Genomic DNA, 18785 nt, shown 5'->3' with positions numbered 1-18785 from the left:
AATTGTATGGTGTGTGAATAAATCTCAATAACACTGCTAAAATAAAACCACAGTGAGATACCATTTCACACTATTAGAATGGCTGCTGTTAAAAAATGGAAAATAACAAGTGTTGGAAAGGATGTGGCTAAACTGGAACACTTACTGCTGGTGGCAAGGTGAAATAGCATGGCTGCTGTGGAAGACAGTTTGGCGGTTCCTCAGGAAGGTAAACATAGAACTACTATATGACCTGGCAAAGCCACTACTGGGTATGTACCCAAAAGAATGAAAAGCAGAGACTCAACCAGACATTTGCACACAGATGTTCATAGAGGTATTATTTACAATTGCCAAAAGACGGAAGGAACCCAAGTGTCCATCAACTGATGAATGGATAAAAAAGATGGCAGTTCTGATACATGTGACAACCTTAAAGACGTCATACTGAGTGAAACAAGCCAGACACCAAAGGACAAATATGATATGATCTCACTGTTTTGAAGCAATTAGAATAAACAAATTCATAGGGCCAGAATCCAGAATACCAGTTATCAGGGTTCTGGGTGGGGACAGGGAATGGGAAATTAAGGCTTAAAATGTACAGGGTTCCTATTTGGAATGATGGAAATGTTTTCATAATGGATGATGGTGATGGTAGCAAACTTTGTGAACATAATTAACAGTACTGAGGTATGTATCTGAATGTGGTTACAAAGGGAAATGTTACATTGGGTATGGTAGCAGAATAATTGTTTTTTTAATCCATGGAACTACACTACACAGTGAACCCTAAGTTAAACCATGCACTATAGATAATAGTAAATGTGGTAATTACATTCAGTTGTCAACTTGGCCAGGTGAAGATGCCTCGTTCTGTTGCTGTGGACATGAGCCAATGCATGTGAACCTCATCTGTTGCTGATTACATCCGCAGTCGGCTAGGAGGTGTGCCTGCTGCAATGAATGATGTTTGATTTAATTGGCTGGTGCTAAAATGAGAGACTCAATGTAGCACAGACCAAGCAGCTCAGCATACCTCATCTCAGCACTCTCAGCTCAGCCCAGGCCTTTGGAGATGCAGAAAGAAATCACCCCGTGGAAAGTTGTTGGAACCCAGAGGCCTGGAGAGAAGGCCAGCAGAGATCACCCTGTGCCTTCCCACATAAGAAAGAACCTCAGTTGAAAGTTAGCTGCCTTTCCTCTGAAGAACTAATGAAATAAATCCCCGTTTATTAAAAGTCAATCCATCTCTGGTGTGTTGCATTCCAGTAGCTAGCAAACTAGAACAGCAAAATTATAAAAAAGTACTTGAACAGACACCTCTCAGAAGAGGAAATACAAATGGCCAAAAGGCACATGAAGAGATGCTCAATGTCCCTGGCCATTAGAGAAATGCAAATCAAAACCACAATGAGATATCATCTCACACCCACCAGAATGGCCATTACCAACAAAACAGAAAATGACAAGTGCTGGAGAGGATGCGGTGAAAGAGGCACACTTATCCACTGTTGGTGGGAATGTCAAATGGTGCAACCACTGTGGAAGGCGGTTTGGCGGTTCCTCAAAAAACTGAATATAGAATTGCCATACAACCCGGCAATACCATTGCTAGGTATCTACTCAAAGGACTTAAGGGCAAAGACACAAATGGACATTTGCACACCAATGTTTATAGCAGCGTTATTTACAATTGCAAAGAGATGGAAACAGCCAAAATGTCCATCAACAGACGAGTGGCTAAACAAACTGTGGTATATACATACGATGGAATATTATGCAGCTTTAAGACAGAATAAACTTATGAAGCATGTAATAACATGGGTGGACCTAGAGAACATTATGCTGAGTGAGTCTAGCCAAAAACTAAAGGACAAATACTGTATGGTCCCACTGATGTGAACCGACATTCGAGAATAAACTTGGAATATGTCATTGGTTACAGAGACCATCAGGAATTAGAAACAGGGTAAGATAATGGGCAATTGGAGCTGAAGGGATACAGACTGTGCAACAGGACTAGATACAAAAACTCAAAAATGGACAGCACAATAATACCTAATTGTAAAGTAATCATGTTAAAACACTGAATGAAGCTGCATCTGAGCTATAGGTTTTTTTTTGTTTGTCTGTTTGTTTGTTTGTTTGTGTCTTTTTTTCTCTTTCCTTTTCTTTTTTTTACTATTATTATTTTTATTTTTTCTCTATATTAACATTCTATATCAAAAATGTTGTTTTGCTAGTTCTTTTCCTAAATCGATGCAAATGTACTAAGAAATGATGATCATGCATCTATGCGATGATGTTAAGAATTACTGATTGCATATGTAGAATGGAATGATTTCTAAATGTTGTGTTAATTTCTTTTTTTTTCTTTAATTAATAAAAAAAGAATTACTGATTGCATATGTAGAATGGAATGATTTCTAAATGTTGTGTTAATTTCTTTTTTTCTTTAATTAATAAAAAAAAATTATAAAAAAGTGTTTTTATCAACAGTAACAGGTGTTCCGGTATTAGTGATGGGGTAATGTGTCAATATCCAGTATTTTTGTGCATGATTGTTCTGTAAACCCACAACTTCTCTGATAATGAAAAATGAAATCCTGGGGGCCATCAGGCCATAGATAAAAGAGGCTGCTTCCCTACTTCCTCCTGTGGGTACAGGGTCCTTTTCCCTAACACTTTGGCTAAGCCCCTCCTGGCCTCTTTAATAAGAGGATCTCAGCCCCTCTAAACCAGAACTCCTGATTCAGAAGGAACTGATCTCACTCAAAGCAAGTGAACCACAGAGACAAAAACTATCTGCGATCAGGTGGAGGCCATGCCAGAGACCCCTTAACAGTTTCTTTCTTTCTAAGATCCAATCCCCCACCCCAGCAGCCCTCCGGGCAGCCCCTCTCCCCCAGATCTGATTAAATGTCATCACCCATCTTGCACTTGATCCCACTGCGTGGAGGCTGCTAGCTGCTCCTAAAAGTTTTTTGCCCGACTCCGCTTGGGCTCCCAGCCACTGAATTCTTCCTGCTCATGCATTACTTAGATTGGCTAAGGATGTTGGCACTTAGAGCCAAACTCCAGCATTTATCTCAGAAGACGGCCCCATGACTGCTGTGGCTGTTATTTTAATGCAGCTCGCCTCTGCAGGGATTGTAGTTTGTTATGTGGTGCATTATACAGGCTCTCACAGCATCTGTAATTCTGCATAGTTTTACAGTTTGCTGGCAAGGGGCACATTCCACCATAGGCCTCTTGTTTCAATCTGTTGAGAGAAGGCTGTGGGCTCTGACCACTCTTTTCCCTGGCTCCACTTCAAGGGACCCCACCTTTCCCCTCAGCTGGGACAGAGCGCATCTAGTGCCTCCCACTGCCCAAGATGCTGAGAGACCCTCATATCTGTATGACATTTGACAATATATGAAACTCTTTCATTTGTATTTCTCACGCCTCTCTGGTTGCCATTTCATAAATTGTTCATTATTTTCACTAAGGAGCCAGATTTCTTAACCTGGAGCTTAGGACTTCTTCCACCGGAGCACAACAGCCTCCTAAAAATAAATAAATAAATAAGTCAAAGAAACCAACTTTGAGTAGTGAATGCCCTACACATGATGATTCATACAAGATGTGCCAGTTGGAGCAAGTCTCAGCAGCTGTAACAAAAAGACTCAATAAAACCATGGGATCTGGGAAATGCCATTTAGCTATGTATCCAGGAAGGAAGGGAGATAAATTTTGGTGGGTAACTAGCAAAACCTCCCATACCAAGTCTTGAAAATCTCCAACTGTTCTTCATGCTCTCTTTGCCTCCCTCCCCCAAGAAAACAACCCTTTTACTAGCTGCTCTTTAGGCTTGAAAATTAACCATTAAAGGGTCACTCTTTGGGTTCTGAAGGCCCTTTAATCTTTTAGCAATCATTACTTAAATCTTTTTTCATTCTTTCATTCCCTTCCTTTGGGCACCTGCCATGCTTGTGCTGAGCACCTCATAGCATCCTCTTTAATCCTCAAAACAATCCCATTAGGAGAATGTCATTATCCACCTTCTATAAATGAAGAAACAGCCTCTGGGAAATGAAATATCTGATCCAAGGCAGACTCAGAATTTGAACCTGGTTCTGTCTGATTCCAAAGTTCGAATCTTCCCACTGTATCCATTGTTTTGTTTTGGGGGGGTATGCCAGTTTGAAAGGATTTATGTACCCTAGAAAAGCCATGTTTTAATCCTGATCACTCTTGTGTGAGCAACCATTTCTTCTAATCCCTATTCAGTACTATAGGTTGGAAACTTGATTAGGTTATCCCCGTGGAGATATGACTCAATCAATTGTAGGTATTAAACTTAATTAGATGGAGATGTGTCTCCACCCATTCTATGTGAGTCTTGATTAGTTTACTGGACTCCTATAAAAGAAGAAGGATTTTGGAGAAAGCTTCAGAACGCTGCAGAACCACAAAGCTGAGTCCACCAGTCAGTGACTTTTGAAGATGAAAAAGGAAAATGCCTCCCAGAGAGCTTCATGAAGCAAGAGGCCTGGAGAGAAAGCTAGCACATGCCATGATGCCCATCATGTGCCTTTCCAGATGAGAGAGAAATGCTGAATGCCATCGGCCTTCTTAAACCAAGGTATCTTTCCCTGGATGCCTTAGATTCGACATTTCTATAGACTTGACTTAATTGGGAAATGTCCACAGCCTAAAAACTATAAACTTGCAACTTATTAAATTCCCCTTTTCAAAAGCCATTCCATTTCTGGTATATTGCATTGCAGCAGCAGCAAACTAAAAGAGGGGGGCTGACACTATAGCTTTTTTTCTTATTCAGAAACACCTTCTGAAGATTGGGTGCTGGTTCACGAGCAAGGTCTGTGGGACCACAGGAGACAAGCAAGGAAGGAAATGATATCCAGGGAGTGAGGGGAAGGGACTTCCCAGGGAGGGTTCCAGGTCCTCTTAACAGACTATCTCCATTGCCATGGGAAAGGACGGCATGCATCTCCAGGGGGGTAGCATTTGGGAGCCTCTTTTATGTCAGGACTATGATGCAACAACCTTCCAGAAACTCTTCAGGGCTATGACCCAGACTTGTCAAATTGAAAAAAAAGAAAAATACTTAGCAAAACCAGCACTTGTTTTGCTGCCAGACATTGTTTTATGGGAAAGACTAATCCAATGAGAAAAGCTTTTTTCCCAAATCCTTGGAAAAGTCCACTTTTCGTATCACTCATGGCCAACGTGATTTTCAGCCCATGTCAGTTGCGTTTTTGGGCAATCTTATAATTTGCTTCTGGGATGTCGGTCCTGGGCCCGGTGGCAAGGAGGAGGGGCCGTGTGTCTAATATCTTCATATGACAAATTCATTTTTTGACTGTGTCAGTCACATAGGCAGAAAAATCCCAATTCCAGACTAGAGGGAACTTGAAGGACACCTCAAGGACCTGAGGGACACCTCAGGTCAGGCTGCCCTTTGTTCTCGTGCCATATACCCCATTCATTTCTTCCACCCTTCGGTTCATTCACTCCCAAGTCACCAAGGTACCCTTGGGCTGCTTCTGGGCATCAACGTTTTCCCTTCTACTGAACTGAAATCATATTCTTGAAAAAATTCACCCACTGATCCCCATGCTCCCTCTTGTATCATCTAAAGTAAAGTCTAATTCCTCTCCTCTGGAAGTGTGCCTTACATATCTAAAGCTATGGCCCTATCTCCCAGAGAGTTCTGTTCTTTAAGACAAATATGCCAGGGCCTTCAACCTTTTCCTGGAAAATTTCCTCGTCTCACAAGCTGTTCCTCTCTACCCTTTCTTCATTTTGGCCCTCTCCCTTATCTTAGTCAGGAATCTTTTGGTAGCACGTGAGAGAAATCCAATTCAAATTAATACAATGCTAAATAACAAAAAAGAGGGAGGGGTTGAGAATGTATTAACTCACAAAACTGAAAAGTCCAGGAGATGGATTCTACCTTCAGGCATGGCTGGATCCAGGAGCTCAAACAATGTAATCAGGACTCAGTTTCTTTATGTCTACCTCTTAACTCTGCTTTCTCCTGTGTTCACTTCATTCTCAAGCATAAGCTTTCAAGGCAGTGTGCCATCACTCTAACATTCTCCCACTTCTGTAGTCTCAGTGGAATGGCTGCATCTCTTTCCTTAGGGTTGTGCCCAAAGTCCCAGGCTTTAGTCTTATTGGCAGGCCTGGGTTGCTTGTCTTCTTTTGAACCCACAAGATGAGATGAATCCCCCAGAGACACACACTGAGAGCAGGAAAGAGATATTCTCCAAAGGAAATTTGCATCGCTATTATCAGAAAAAGGGGGGTGAATGCTAGGCAGGAAAAAGCACTGAAAACAGATGTCCACCACCCATACTTTCTCAGTTGTATTGGTTTTACTGCCACTTCTTCCTATCCCCCAGTGTGCCTAGCACATTGGGAGTTAAAAATTGCTTGCTGACACCAATGTTTATGGTGGCATTGCCAGTGGATGGTGGCAGCCCAAGGTTCCGTCGACTGATGAGCAGAAGGGTGAACTATGGTATATAAACATATGATGGAATATTGTGCAGTTGTAAGAGTGGAGTTGTGATGTATGCAACGACATGAATGAACCTTGAGAACATTATGTTGAGTGAACTAAACTAGAAACAAAAGGACCAACGTTGTATGGTCTTACTAATAGGAACTAATTACAGTAAGCAAACTCTGAGAGTTAAATTCGAGAGCATAGGTTATCAGGAGATAAGAAAGGGAGCACAGAATGAGCAATCAAGCTTCAGGAGAACTGGATGTTTCATAAGGTTGACGGTAAATGTTTGGAAATGGCTAGCACAATACTGTGTGATGGTAGCACAATATTGTAAGCATAATGAACAAAGCCGAGTGTAAGTGTGGTTGAAAGAGGAAGGCTACAAACATGTATGTCGCCAAAAGGAAAGCTAGAGGATAAAAACCGGGGCCGTATGACATAGATGTGAAGTGGACAATGATGGTGGTTAGTTGTACAAATATAAGCTCTTATATGAACTAGAACAAAAAACATGTATCACTAATGCAAGGCATTAATGTTTGGCATTTGGGAAAAAATACAATTAATGCTGTTTTAGTTTGCTATGGCTGCCAGAAGGCAATACATCTGAAATAGACTGACTTTTATAAAGGGGATTTACTTAATTACAAATTTATAGTTCCTTGGAGGGAAGGCATCTAGCTTTCATCTGAGTTTCTCTGTCACGTGGTGGGGCACAGGGTGACGTCTGCTGGCCTTCTTTCCTGGCTTCTGGGTTCAAACGGCTTCCCCCAGGGCAATTCCTTTCTGCATCTCCAAACCTCTGGGTCTGAGCTGCTCTGAGCTCTGAGCTGAGGTGTGCTGGGATGCGCTGATCTCCTTCTCTCTCTTCTGACCTCTCCTTTTAAGCCTCACTCATTGTGGGAGGCACTCGCCTTAGCTGACCGCAGACATAATCAGTCCTGGATAAATTTCACATGCTGGTGATTTAAGTCCACAGAAATAGCACAACCTGGCCAAGCTGGCACCTGACCTAACCATCACAAATGCAAACTAAGAATCTATCCTTAACAGTAACATTGCAATATTCTTTCATTAATTGTAACAAAGGCACTGTAGCAAAGCTAATTGTCAATAAAAGGGGGATATATGACCTATGGGATTTTCTTTTTCAGAAGAGAGGAGAATGTTCTCACATTGACAGTGGTGATGCCGAAAGCCATTGACTGTGCACTCAGGATGGACTGTGTGGTGGGTGCATAAAACTGCTTACAAAAAAAGAATGGGGGGATAAGGGGTATGGGATGTTTTGGGTATTCTTTTTTCTTTTATTCCTTTTTCTGGCATAATGAAAATGTTCTAAAATTGATCATGGTGATGAATGTACAACTATGAGATGATGCTGTAAGCCACTGTCGCATACTTCAGATGGATTGTATGGTATGTGACTATATCTCAATAAAATTACATTTAAAAACATTGTTTTTTTGGAACTATGTCACGCTCAGAAAAGTCCAGCTCTATGTAAAGAAAAGAAATTTGCTCAGCAAATATTCATTGAATTGATGATGAATATGCAACTATGTGATGATATTGTGAATTCCTGATTATATATGTAGAACTGAATGATCAAAAGTTAAGAATGTTTGTGTTTGGTGCTTTTTGGCATTTTTAAAAAAAATTTAAAAATTAAAAATATATAAATATTCATTGAATGCTTACTATGTGCATGAATGAGCAATGGAGACAAAGCTCTTGCCCCCACAGACCTTACATTGGGGAGAAGGATGTTAACAGCTAACAAGCCTATGAACGAATAAATATATAAAATGGCAGGTGGTAATAAATGCAATGAAGACAGCAAAAGCAGAGAAAGAGGAATAGGAAATGTCCTGGAGAGGAGGAGAAATGGAATTTTAGACAAAAACCCAGAAAGAACTTTCTGATGAGCTTGACATGGAAGCAGAGTCCTGAGTTAGGCAGAGGAGTGGCCTGTGGGGTTTCTGTGGGCGAGAGGTTCGGCAGAGGCAGCAGCGAGTGCAATGGCTCTGAGGCAGCGATGGGACTGGCAAGAACCAAGAAGAGGCTAGTGGGCTGGGACACTGAGAACCAGTGGTGAGGAGCCAAAGTTGAGGTCCCAGAGGCAGCTGGGGTCAGCTCTCTCAAGGTCTCACGGGCCACGGGAGGGGCTTTAGAGTCTCCTTTAAGGTGATTGGAAGCTGCAGAAAGGTTTTGAATTGCATTATCTTTTTTCTTTTTTTGAGAAATTTCAAAAATGCGTAAAAGTAAGGAAAGTAGGATAATGATTACTTGTATCGACCACTTGGATTTAACAATTATTAATGTTTTGCCATGTTTGCGTCATCTTTTTTTTTCTTTGGCAGAGTTTTGAAAGCAAATTTCAAGCATCATGAATTTTCCATATGCATCGTTAGATAATAAGGGCATTTTCTACATAGGCACAGTACCATGATCACACCTAACAAAATTAATGATTCTTTAAAATCTATATTCACATTTTCCCAGGTAAAATGTCTTTTTACAGTTGGAGTGTTCAAATCAAGATCATACATTGCATTTAGTTGTCTCGTAGATATCTTTTAATTTAAAACAGTCAGCCACCCCATTTCATCCTTTTTTTTTTCCTCCCTTCCTGCTATTGACTATTAAAGGGGTTAGGTGGCAATTGTCCTGTGGAATGTGGCTTACATTTTTAAAGAATCCTTCTTGCTGCATGTAGGGAACAGACTCAAACAGGACAAGGATGGAAGAAAAGAGACCAGTGAGGGACACTGCAATAAGAACTCAAACCCACCAGGACAAAGAGGAGAAGAAGGGAAACCATAGCAGGAAAGAGTTGTCGACATGTTTTGAGAGCTGAAAAGCTGACAGAAGGATGCAGTTCTACCTTAGCAGAGAAGGAGAAGCTAACTGTTAAAGAGACTGTGCATGGGGGATACCATGAGAAGAAGCAAGTCAGTTCACCCCACAGAAACCCAAAAGGCTCAGTAACTGGAGGCATCAGGTAAAGCAGAAAAGATGAATATGAGGCTACACACAGATGGCTTGGTTGATTCTGACATTTAGGGGTTCTCTGCACACAGCAAGCTTCCTGGCCAATCTCCTTTAGTGAGGCCCACTAGGTAACAAACCTCTCATGAACACAGAGCCTCCATACAGTTATTGAGGGTATTGTGATTTTAATAATTTTTAATTTAATAGTAATTATTTTAATAAGAATAGACAATAAAATATTTCCAAGAAATAAAAGAAAGTCTCCAACAATAGAGACCCAAACAAGCAAAAAATAGGAACTGGGAGGAAACAAGAACAATGCAGGGAGCAGAATAAAACTTAAAAATAAAAATCCCATTCCTATGCGTATCTTCAGAAAAGTAAGGGAATATATAAAAAGAATACAATGCTATAAAAAGGAAGCGAGAACAAGACAGAGACTTGGACAATCAAAATATGGTAGCTAGAATGAAAATAACTTAAATAGAAAGTCTGGAAGATATGGTCTAGAAAATTCTTCCAAAAGTAAATTTAAAAGATATAGGCAGAAAATATTATATACATTTAGTTAAGGTATCAATCCAAGAGGTCTAAAATCCAACGAATGGAAGTTTCAGAAACAAAGAACAGAGAAAATAGAAGGGAGGAAATTATGAAAGAAATATTGCCCAAAAAATTTCAAAGAACTTAGGAAAATGAATATACCAAATGAAAGGGTCCACTGAGTTTCTGGTACAACAACTAGACATCAGGCCTTGCCAAATACATCACGTTGACATTTCAGAACATTGGGAATAAAATAAAAAATCATAAAAACTTCTAAAGGAGAAAAACCAGATTGTATACAAAGAATTTAAAACCAAAAAGGTATCAGACGTCTAACAACCTGTATGCTTCGAAAGGCTGAGGAAAAAAATATTTCCAACCTAGAATTCTACACCCAGCAAAACTATCCTTGAAGAGTGATGGCTGATTAAAGACATTTTCAGATATACCAAATCGCAAAATTTTACCTCTCATGTACCCTTTCTCAGGAAGTGTGCTGGTTTGAAAAGAAGTATGCCCCCTAAGAAAAGCCATGTTTTAATATAAGTCCCATTTCATAAAGGCAGAATCATCCCTATTCAATACTGTATATTTGAAACTGTAATGAGATCATCTCCCTGGTTGATGTGGTTTAGTCAAGAGTGGTTGTTAAACTGGATTAAGGGACAACATGTCTCCACCCATTTGGGTGGGTATTGATTGGTTTACTGGAGTCCTATAAAAGAGGAAACATTTTGGAGAAATAGATTCAGAGAGATTCAGAGAGAGCAACACTACGAAGCAGAGAGTCCATCAGCCAGCGATCTTTGGAGATGAAGAAGGAAGATGCCTCCCGGGGAGCTTCATGAAATAGGAAGCCAGGAGAGAAAGCTAGCAGATGATGCCATGGTCGCCATTTGCCCTTCCAGCTGAGAGAGAAGCCCTGACTGTGTTCGCCATGTGCCTTCTCACTTGAGAGAGAAACCCTGAACTTCATCGGCCATCTTGAACCAAGGTATCTTTTCCCTGGATGCCTGTGACTGGACATTTCTATAGACTTGTTGTAATTGGGACATTTTCTTGGCCTTAGAACTGTAAACTAGCAACTCATTAAATTCCCCTTTTTAAAAGCCATTTCGTTTCTGGTATATTGCATTCCAGCAGCTAGCAAACTAGAACAGGAAGCTACTGGAGGATGTGCTCCAACAAAATGAATAAATCAGAAAGGAAAACATGGGATCCAGGAAAAAAAGGAACCAACACAGAAGAGATCAAGTAGCTTTCTAAGACAATGGAGCAAGGAAGTCATAGGATAAGAGCTGAAACCTATGCCAGAAGATATGCAGTCCACATTTGAGGGAAAGGCTAAGAGGGTGCTGGGAAGAACTCCAAGAAAAAATGGCACTGGTTGACTAACTGTTTCACCGTGTATACAATTGTCTGAAGGTCAAAGAAATCATGCAAATGGAAAAAAGAGTGAGATCGTTATCAACTCCAGGTAAAACAAAAGCTTCATGAGAAAGGACATGCCACATAGTATACTGCTTGACTCAGCAGGGAACAGTATTTGCCCAGTCATAATAATGTAAGCATTATCTATTTATTTAACTGATAATTACAATATAACTCTATTAGGATGACTTGGGGAGGGTAAGTAACTACAGAGAGGGGAGCTGTTTGAAAAAGATACATTCTTATCTACCATAATAGAAAATTAATGGACAATATCTAAAGTTTACAAATTAAGAAATAGAAGTTTAAGCAATTACTTAGAACAGGTATTGACAAATTACATCCCATAGGCCTGTTTTTTTTGTTTGTTTGTTTTCAGATAAGGTTTTATTGGAGCACAGCCACACCCATTTGTTTACTTATTACCTCTGGTTACTTTCTATATAGCTATACCACGGAGTTGAGTCCTTGCAAGAAAGGGAATAAGGCCAACAAACCTGAAATTATTATTATCTGGTCCTCTGCAGAAAAAGCTTGCAGACCCCTGATTTAGAGTAATGGAGGTAAACACTTAAAGAACAACAAAAAGGGCTGAGAGTGGTTGCTTCTGGGCTGCTGTCTTGTTATAAGCCTCCAAATACTTCTTGAATAAGAACAGATTTTATTGGAGAAGTTTTGGGATTACAGGGAAATCTTGGAGAAAGTACAGAGTTCCCATATACCACCCCCAAACACACACACAATTTTCCCAATTATTAACACTTCGCATTACCATGGCAACTGTATGACAACTGATGAAACAATATTATTATAATTTTATTTATTATTATTTTATTATTAACTGTAGTCCATACTTTACATTAGGGTCCACAGTTTGTGTTGTATGGTTCTAAGGTTTTTAAAATTTTTTATTTGGGTTACATATATACAACCTAAAATTTCCTATTTTAAACATTTTCAAATATACAATTCAGTAGTGTCAATTACATTCACAATGTTGTACTATGATCACCGCCATCAATCACCAAAACTTTTCCATCACCCCAAAGAGAAACTCTGTGCCAGCTAAGCATTAACTCCCTACCCCTTACCCCTACCACAGGACCCAGTAACCTATATTCTAGTTACTAACCCTATGAATTTGCTGATTCTAATGATTTCATGTAAGTGAGATCATACCTATTTGTCCTTTTGTGTCTGGCTTATTTCACTCAATATGATGTCTTCAAGGTTAATCTATGGTGTTGCAAATATCAGAACTTCGTTCCTTTTCATGGCTGGCTAATATTCCATTGTATAAATATATATCCTATTTTGCTTATACAGTTCATCTGTTCATGGACACTGGGTTGCTTTCATCTTTTGGCAATTATGAATAATGCTGCTAAAGTCATTGGTGTGCAAATATCGGTTGAGTCCCTGCTTTCGATTCTTTTGGGTATATACCTAGAAGTGGGATTGCCAGGTCACATGGTAATTCTATACTTAGCTTTCTGAGAAACTGACAACCTGTTTTCACAGTGGCTGCACCATTTTACATTCCCTCCAAGAATGCCCAAGTTGTTCCTTTGTCTCCACATCTTCTCCAACACTTGTTATTTTCCATTTTTTAATAGTAGCCATTCTAGTAGGTGCAAAATGATATCTCATTTTGGTTTTGATTTGCATTTTCTTAATGACTAATGATGTTGAGCATCTTTGCATGAGCTTATTGACCATTTGTATACCTTCTTTGGACAAACGTCTATTAGAGTCTTTTGCCCTCTTTTTAAATTGTGTTGTTTGTCTTTTTGACATTGAGTTATAAAATTTCTTCATATATTCTGAATATTAAACTCTTGTCAGAAATATGGTTTCTTAATATTTTTTCCTGTTCTGTAGGTTGCTTTTCTATTTTCATGATAAAAGTCCCTTGATGCACAAAGGATATTAATTTTGATGAAGCCTATTAATCTATTTTGGTTGTTGTTGCTTACCCTTTCAGTGTAAAGTCTAAGAAACCATTGTCTAATACAAAATCCTGAAGATATTTCTTTTTGTTTTCCTCTAGAAGTTTTATAGTTTTGCTTCTCATATTTAGGAATTTGATCCACTTTGAGTTCATTTTTGCATACGGTACGACATAGGGGTCCACCTTCATTCTTTTGCATTTGGGTATCCAGTTTTCCCAGAATATTTGTTAAATTGGCTATAGATGTGAGGGTTTATTTCTGAACTCTCAATTCTATTCTATTCATCTATATGACTATCTTTGCGCTAGTGCCATGCTGTTTTGATTACTGTAGCTTTGTAATAAGTTCTGAAACTGAAAAGTATGAGACCTCCAACTTTATTCTTCTTTTCAAGATGGTTTCAGCTATTCAGGGCCTCTTACCCTTCCATATAAATTTGATGGTTGGCTTTTCCATTCTTGCAAAGAAGGCTGCTGGAATTTTGACCGGGATTGCACTGAATCTCTAAATGACATTTGTTAGAAATGACATTTCAACAATGTTTAGTCTTCCAGTCTATGAACACAGAATGTCCTTTCATTTATTTAGGTCTTTGATTTCTTTTTTAGCAAGTTTGGTAGTTTTCCATGTACAAGTCCTTTACATCCTTGGTTAAGTTTATTCCTAGATATTTGATTCTTTTTATTTGCTATTGTAAACGGAATGTATAAATTGATTTCCTCTTCAGATTGTTCGTTACTGGTGTATAGAAACACTACTGATTTTTGTGTGTTGATTGTGTAGCCCGCCACATTGATCATTTAGCTTATTAATGATTTAGCTTATTAGCTCTAGTAGCTTTCTTGTGGATACTACTTGAATTTTTAAATTATGCACATTCCTATGTGATAAAAATAAATGATGGATTTTTTAAAGAGGTATCGTGATGCCCCTGGAGAGACAAAGGGAGGGGCTGGGCTGACATCAGAGTTCATTGCTGAGCCTTACCCTGCTGTCTCCTGCTCTCTGCCAGCTGTCTGTCTCCCCATCTAAATGGGGTTGAGTGAGTCAGATCTGCCTGGCCAGCGTCCTGCCGGAACTGGACACAGGACCATAGATGACAGAATTGGGAACAGCCACCTCTGGACCAGCCTCCAGCCTCAAGTCATCATTCAGTATTGTCAGTCTCACCAGTGAGTGGCAGTGGGTTAAGCAGCTATGAGCTTTCCTGTTAAACTGCTTAGCTTTGTAATCCAGATTCTCCCTCTAATTAGCTATGACTGGGGCAAGTTATTTTAATTTCTCTGTGCCTCAGTTTCGATAAATGGGATTAATGCCTCCTTATATGAGAATGTAGTGAACTTAATTCAGCTATTAAACGTGAAAGCATTTAGGACCATGGCAGGCACATGTAAAAGTCCAATGAAAGTTAACTATTACTATTATATTACTATTACCATTACATATTACCATTATATACCACTATACTATCATTACTATTACATAGTCACAAATGACACACAGAGGTTCAGAGAGGGAAAGTGGCAGGTATAAGGTCACACAGCAGACTGGAGACAGAGCTTGGAGTGGCACTTGTGACTCTTCTGTCTCAGTGCAATACTTTCTCCTTGTGCCTACCCAACTTGCTTATTATATATGTGTAAAGCATCTCTGGAAAGATAAACAAAAATGAACAGTGGTTACTATGGACAGGTAGAGCCTGAGAGAATGGGATACAGAGTGAAAGGAAGACTTTATTTTCACTGTGCTTTTAAACTTTCAAACCACGTGACTGTATCACTAAACATAAAATAAGAAAATAAATAGATGGATTCATTAAATAAATGGAGTTAACAATGCCTTCCTCATGGTGGGTTGCTAAAAGGACAAATGAGACAACAGAAGTGATAGTCTTTTTTTACACCAATATCACATCCAGATGTAAAGTGTTATTACTAGTGATCCTGATGCTTTTTAGTAAAAGCAAACTTTGCTCTGGGTTTATGGAACAAACTGCTGGGAGGGGCTTACACATCAGGGTGTTCATTAGCCAGAGTCTCCTGTCTGCGAAAGAAAAGGTTTCTTTGGCCACAGGTGAAGCCATCTTGGTGTGCAATGGAAATTTCCACCTTGGCACCTTTCAAGTGAAGGCCCCCCTTCTCCCCAAGCTGGCTCTCCCGAACCCAACACTTTGCATCTAGGTCCCTAGTTGGGCAACTGTTCTGGAAAACATGATTAAGGCTACAAAACTTGGGTGAGGGGTGGGTAGTATTGGGGATGAGAGTGAGGGCCACAGTTTGTTTTTCAAGGGAGGGAACCAAGTCCCAGAAATAGCTGAGTCCGAGATGGCAGGCGGCTGGCAAAGAACAGAAGGCGCCCGGGCAATGCTCCCAGGCCATGTTGACTTTGGACTGGCTGCCTGAGCATTGTAAACAATTACAGAAATGATTTCCTACCCTGGCAAAAGTCTTGTTTGGACAAGGGGTCCCCCCCCCACCCGCCCCCTTCTTTAAAAGGCAGTTTTATCATTTGTTTGCAAAAACGCTCAAACCCCTTTTTCTTCTCTTGTTCCCTCTGTAGCTCTGGTCTCCCCTAGAGCCAGATGAAATATCTTTGTGTTTCCTTAATGTTATCCAAACCCCTACTCCTCTTTTTTTAAAACTGTTCCAGGTCTGTTGGACAAATATTCCCCAGCAACAGGCCGTTCAAGGGTCTGTTACGGATTTTGTTAGGCTGGAGTCTTTCGCCAGAGTGACTTGACTTACTTTTTTTTTTTCTCTCCGTGTTTATTACATTTTCAACTCCTAGCACAATAAAATCTGCACAAAAGGACTGGGAAATTGATAAAAATGCAAGCCATAATATCTCGGCCTGCACTAGCCGATGCTCATCTAGATTCCGATGTCACCCACCCTCCCAAGATGTCAGATTCGGAAATCAAACTGGTTTCTGTAAAGAAAACACAGGACCGAATCAGGAGCTCTGTGAGGCAGCTGGCGAGGGCAGGGCTTCTGAGATGCTGGGGGATGGGCCGCGCATTCCGCAAACCAGCCAGAAGGCTGAGCAGTTCAGAAAGAAGGAATACTCTGTTCCTGGCCACCCAGAGACAAGGACAGATGAGGCGTGTGATATGCTAACCTACATACTTGCCTGCCTCCTAGCTCCAAAAGAGAGAAGAAGCACGAAGGAAGAAAGAGAAGGGAGAGGGGAGGAGGTGAGAGGTGGGAAAAGAGAAAGCCAGACAAGAGAAACAGGCCAGGGGCACGCGAGGAGAGGAGAGGATAGAGGTTGCATCATTTTTGTCTCAGCTGGAAACAGAAGGCATCTTCAAAGAGAATAATAGAGGGGAATTTGATGAAGGGACTATTTATGAGATGTAGGCAAGGGTTTAGGGAAACCAAAAAAGGGACAGCGCTACACCCCAAAGCTGGCACTGCACGGGAGCTGTTACTAACTTTATTGGGTTAGGGTTCTCCAGAGAAACAGAACCATCCGGATGAATATATAATCTATATTTATATAATATATATATAATTAATATTAAGAGGTTTATTGTAGGAATTGGCTTATGTGACCATTCGGTTTGGCAAGTCCAAATAGCATAAGGCAGGCCACAAGTTGGAAAGTCAACGAAGGTGACGCTGAATTCCCCAGGAGAAGCCGGCTAGCTGAAAGAGAGATAGAAATAATTCTTTCTGACTGCTGAAATCATCCATTCCCACTTTAAGTCCTCCAACTGATGGGTTGAGAAGAGTCCTCATCGCGGAAGGCTAATGCCTTTGTTGATTAGAGCTATAACCAGCCATAGACGCAATCAACTGACAAATTGATTTAAATCAATTTACAAAATAACTTCACAGTAACCATCAGGCCAGTGCTTGCGTGACCAAACAGTGGATGCCATAATTTAGCCAAGTTGACTCATGAAATTAAGTCTCACCCCATCCATACAGGCGAAGGGTCATCCTCTAAAGACATAATGAAGAAGTTTGGGTCACCGACCTGGCTATGAGGACCCGGTGATCAGCTGGTGGCACATTAGAAGCTGGTTTGATCCAAAGACTGACAGATGGCCAAAAGTGGTGGAAAAGAAAAAAGAAAATGGACAACCACAATTCTTACTAACTTATCACTGAAGGTGTTTCATTCTTGCTGCTGGATGCTAAAGAATGCCTTATGTCAGCTGAAGAAAGAATTCTACCCAAAACTGAGAAGTTTATAAACATTCACCAAAATAGTTTCTTGGTTCTATCTACTATCCTCGGTTGACCAGAGGAATGGAAGCTGCTGTTCAGGATTCAGCAAAGATTCCCGGGTAGTAATTTACTGATACTTCCAGCACACAACGTAGTAAATGCTATTAATCTGATAGGCACTATAGCTAAGACCGCCTCTAAACCATGCATAGGTAGCAGCTGCTGCAGAGTGATAACAACTGAAGCTTCCATTATTGAGCAAAGCAATGTTCGGAAGACACTTCAGAAGACAAAACTGAGTAGTGATTCATTTAACTCAGAGCATCAGTTACAAATGCTCTTTTGGAAGAATATTAAAATAACTGAAACCTGTTAAATTATAATGCTCAAATGTGTTTAAACATTTATATATTTATTTGAAATAAAATATATAATTAAAAGGGATTTGATTTAAAAAAAAAAAAGACATAATGAAGAACTTTAATTCACAAAAGAAGTGACATCACTATCATTCATTTTATAGTACCAGGAATTATATTTCTGGTTGAAGACATGATAAAAACAACCAAAAGGTGAATCTACATTAAGTACTTACATAGGAGGAAATTAAGTTATCAAATGACTGGTGATGAGCATTAAAACTGTCTAAACATACTTAAGCCTTTTAAACTCTAGTAATTGTGTTTATCAAGAAAAAAATATAATTGTTATGGTTATTGTGGAAAAAGCAACAGCAAAATGTTTTTAAAAACTGTTATCGATAATAGACTAGGACAAAAAAAAAATCCCTCAAATTATTGTTTTAAAAGGCAAGGAGAGAGACTGGAAATAAAAGGAGATTGTTTAAGTTCACCAATTTCCTTATTTTTCTTAGGAAGGATTAAATGTGATTGCTTTTCTTCTGAAGATGATAAATTGAGAAAATTGGTTAGACATATTATTTAACTATAAAGGTAAGCTACCAGTTGAACTTAAAGCAGTCTGAATAGCTTCTAAAATTGCCAGAACTAACAAACAAAACAAAACCACACAGGAATATAAAAGCAGAGAACACAAAATATGATGATGTAGACAAAACCTATCTGTTATAGTCATGAGTGAAATTGATATATACTCATTTTTCAAAGAAAATGATATGTTATCAACAAGAGATATACCTAAAACAAAAGAAGCCAGGAAGTT

The 18785-nt window shown here is 39.6% G+C and overlaps 1 pseudogene; it reads left to right on the top strand.

The window, feature by feature from the left end:
• Positions 1-17476: 17476 nt before the first annotated feature.
• Positions 17477-17979, top strand: LOC143655492 (protein SPO16 homolog pseudogene; annotated as a pseudogene).
• The last annotated feature ends 806 nt before the right edge of the window (positions 17980-18785 follow it).

This window comes from Tamandua tetradactyla, chromosome 14 (genome assembly GCF_023851605.1).
Source record: "Tamandua tetradactyla isolate mTamTet1 chromosome 14, mTamTet1.pri, whole genome shotgun sequence".
Lineage (NCBI taxonomy): Eukaryota > Metazoa > Chordata > Mammalia > Pilosa > Myrmecophagidae > Tamandua > Tamandua tetradactyla.
The sequence above is the reverse complement of the archived record's forward strand: the minus strand, read 5'-3'. Positions and strand labels throughout refer to the sequence as shown.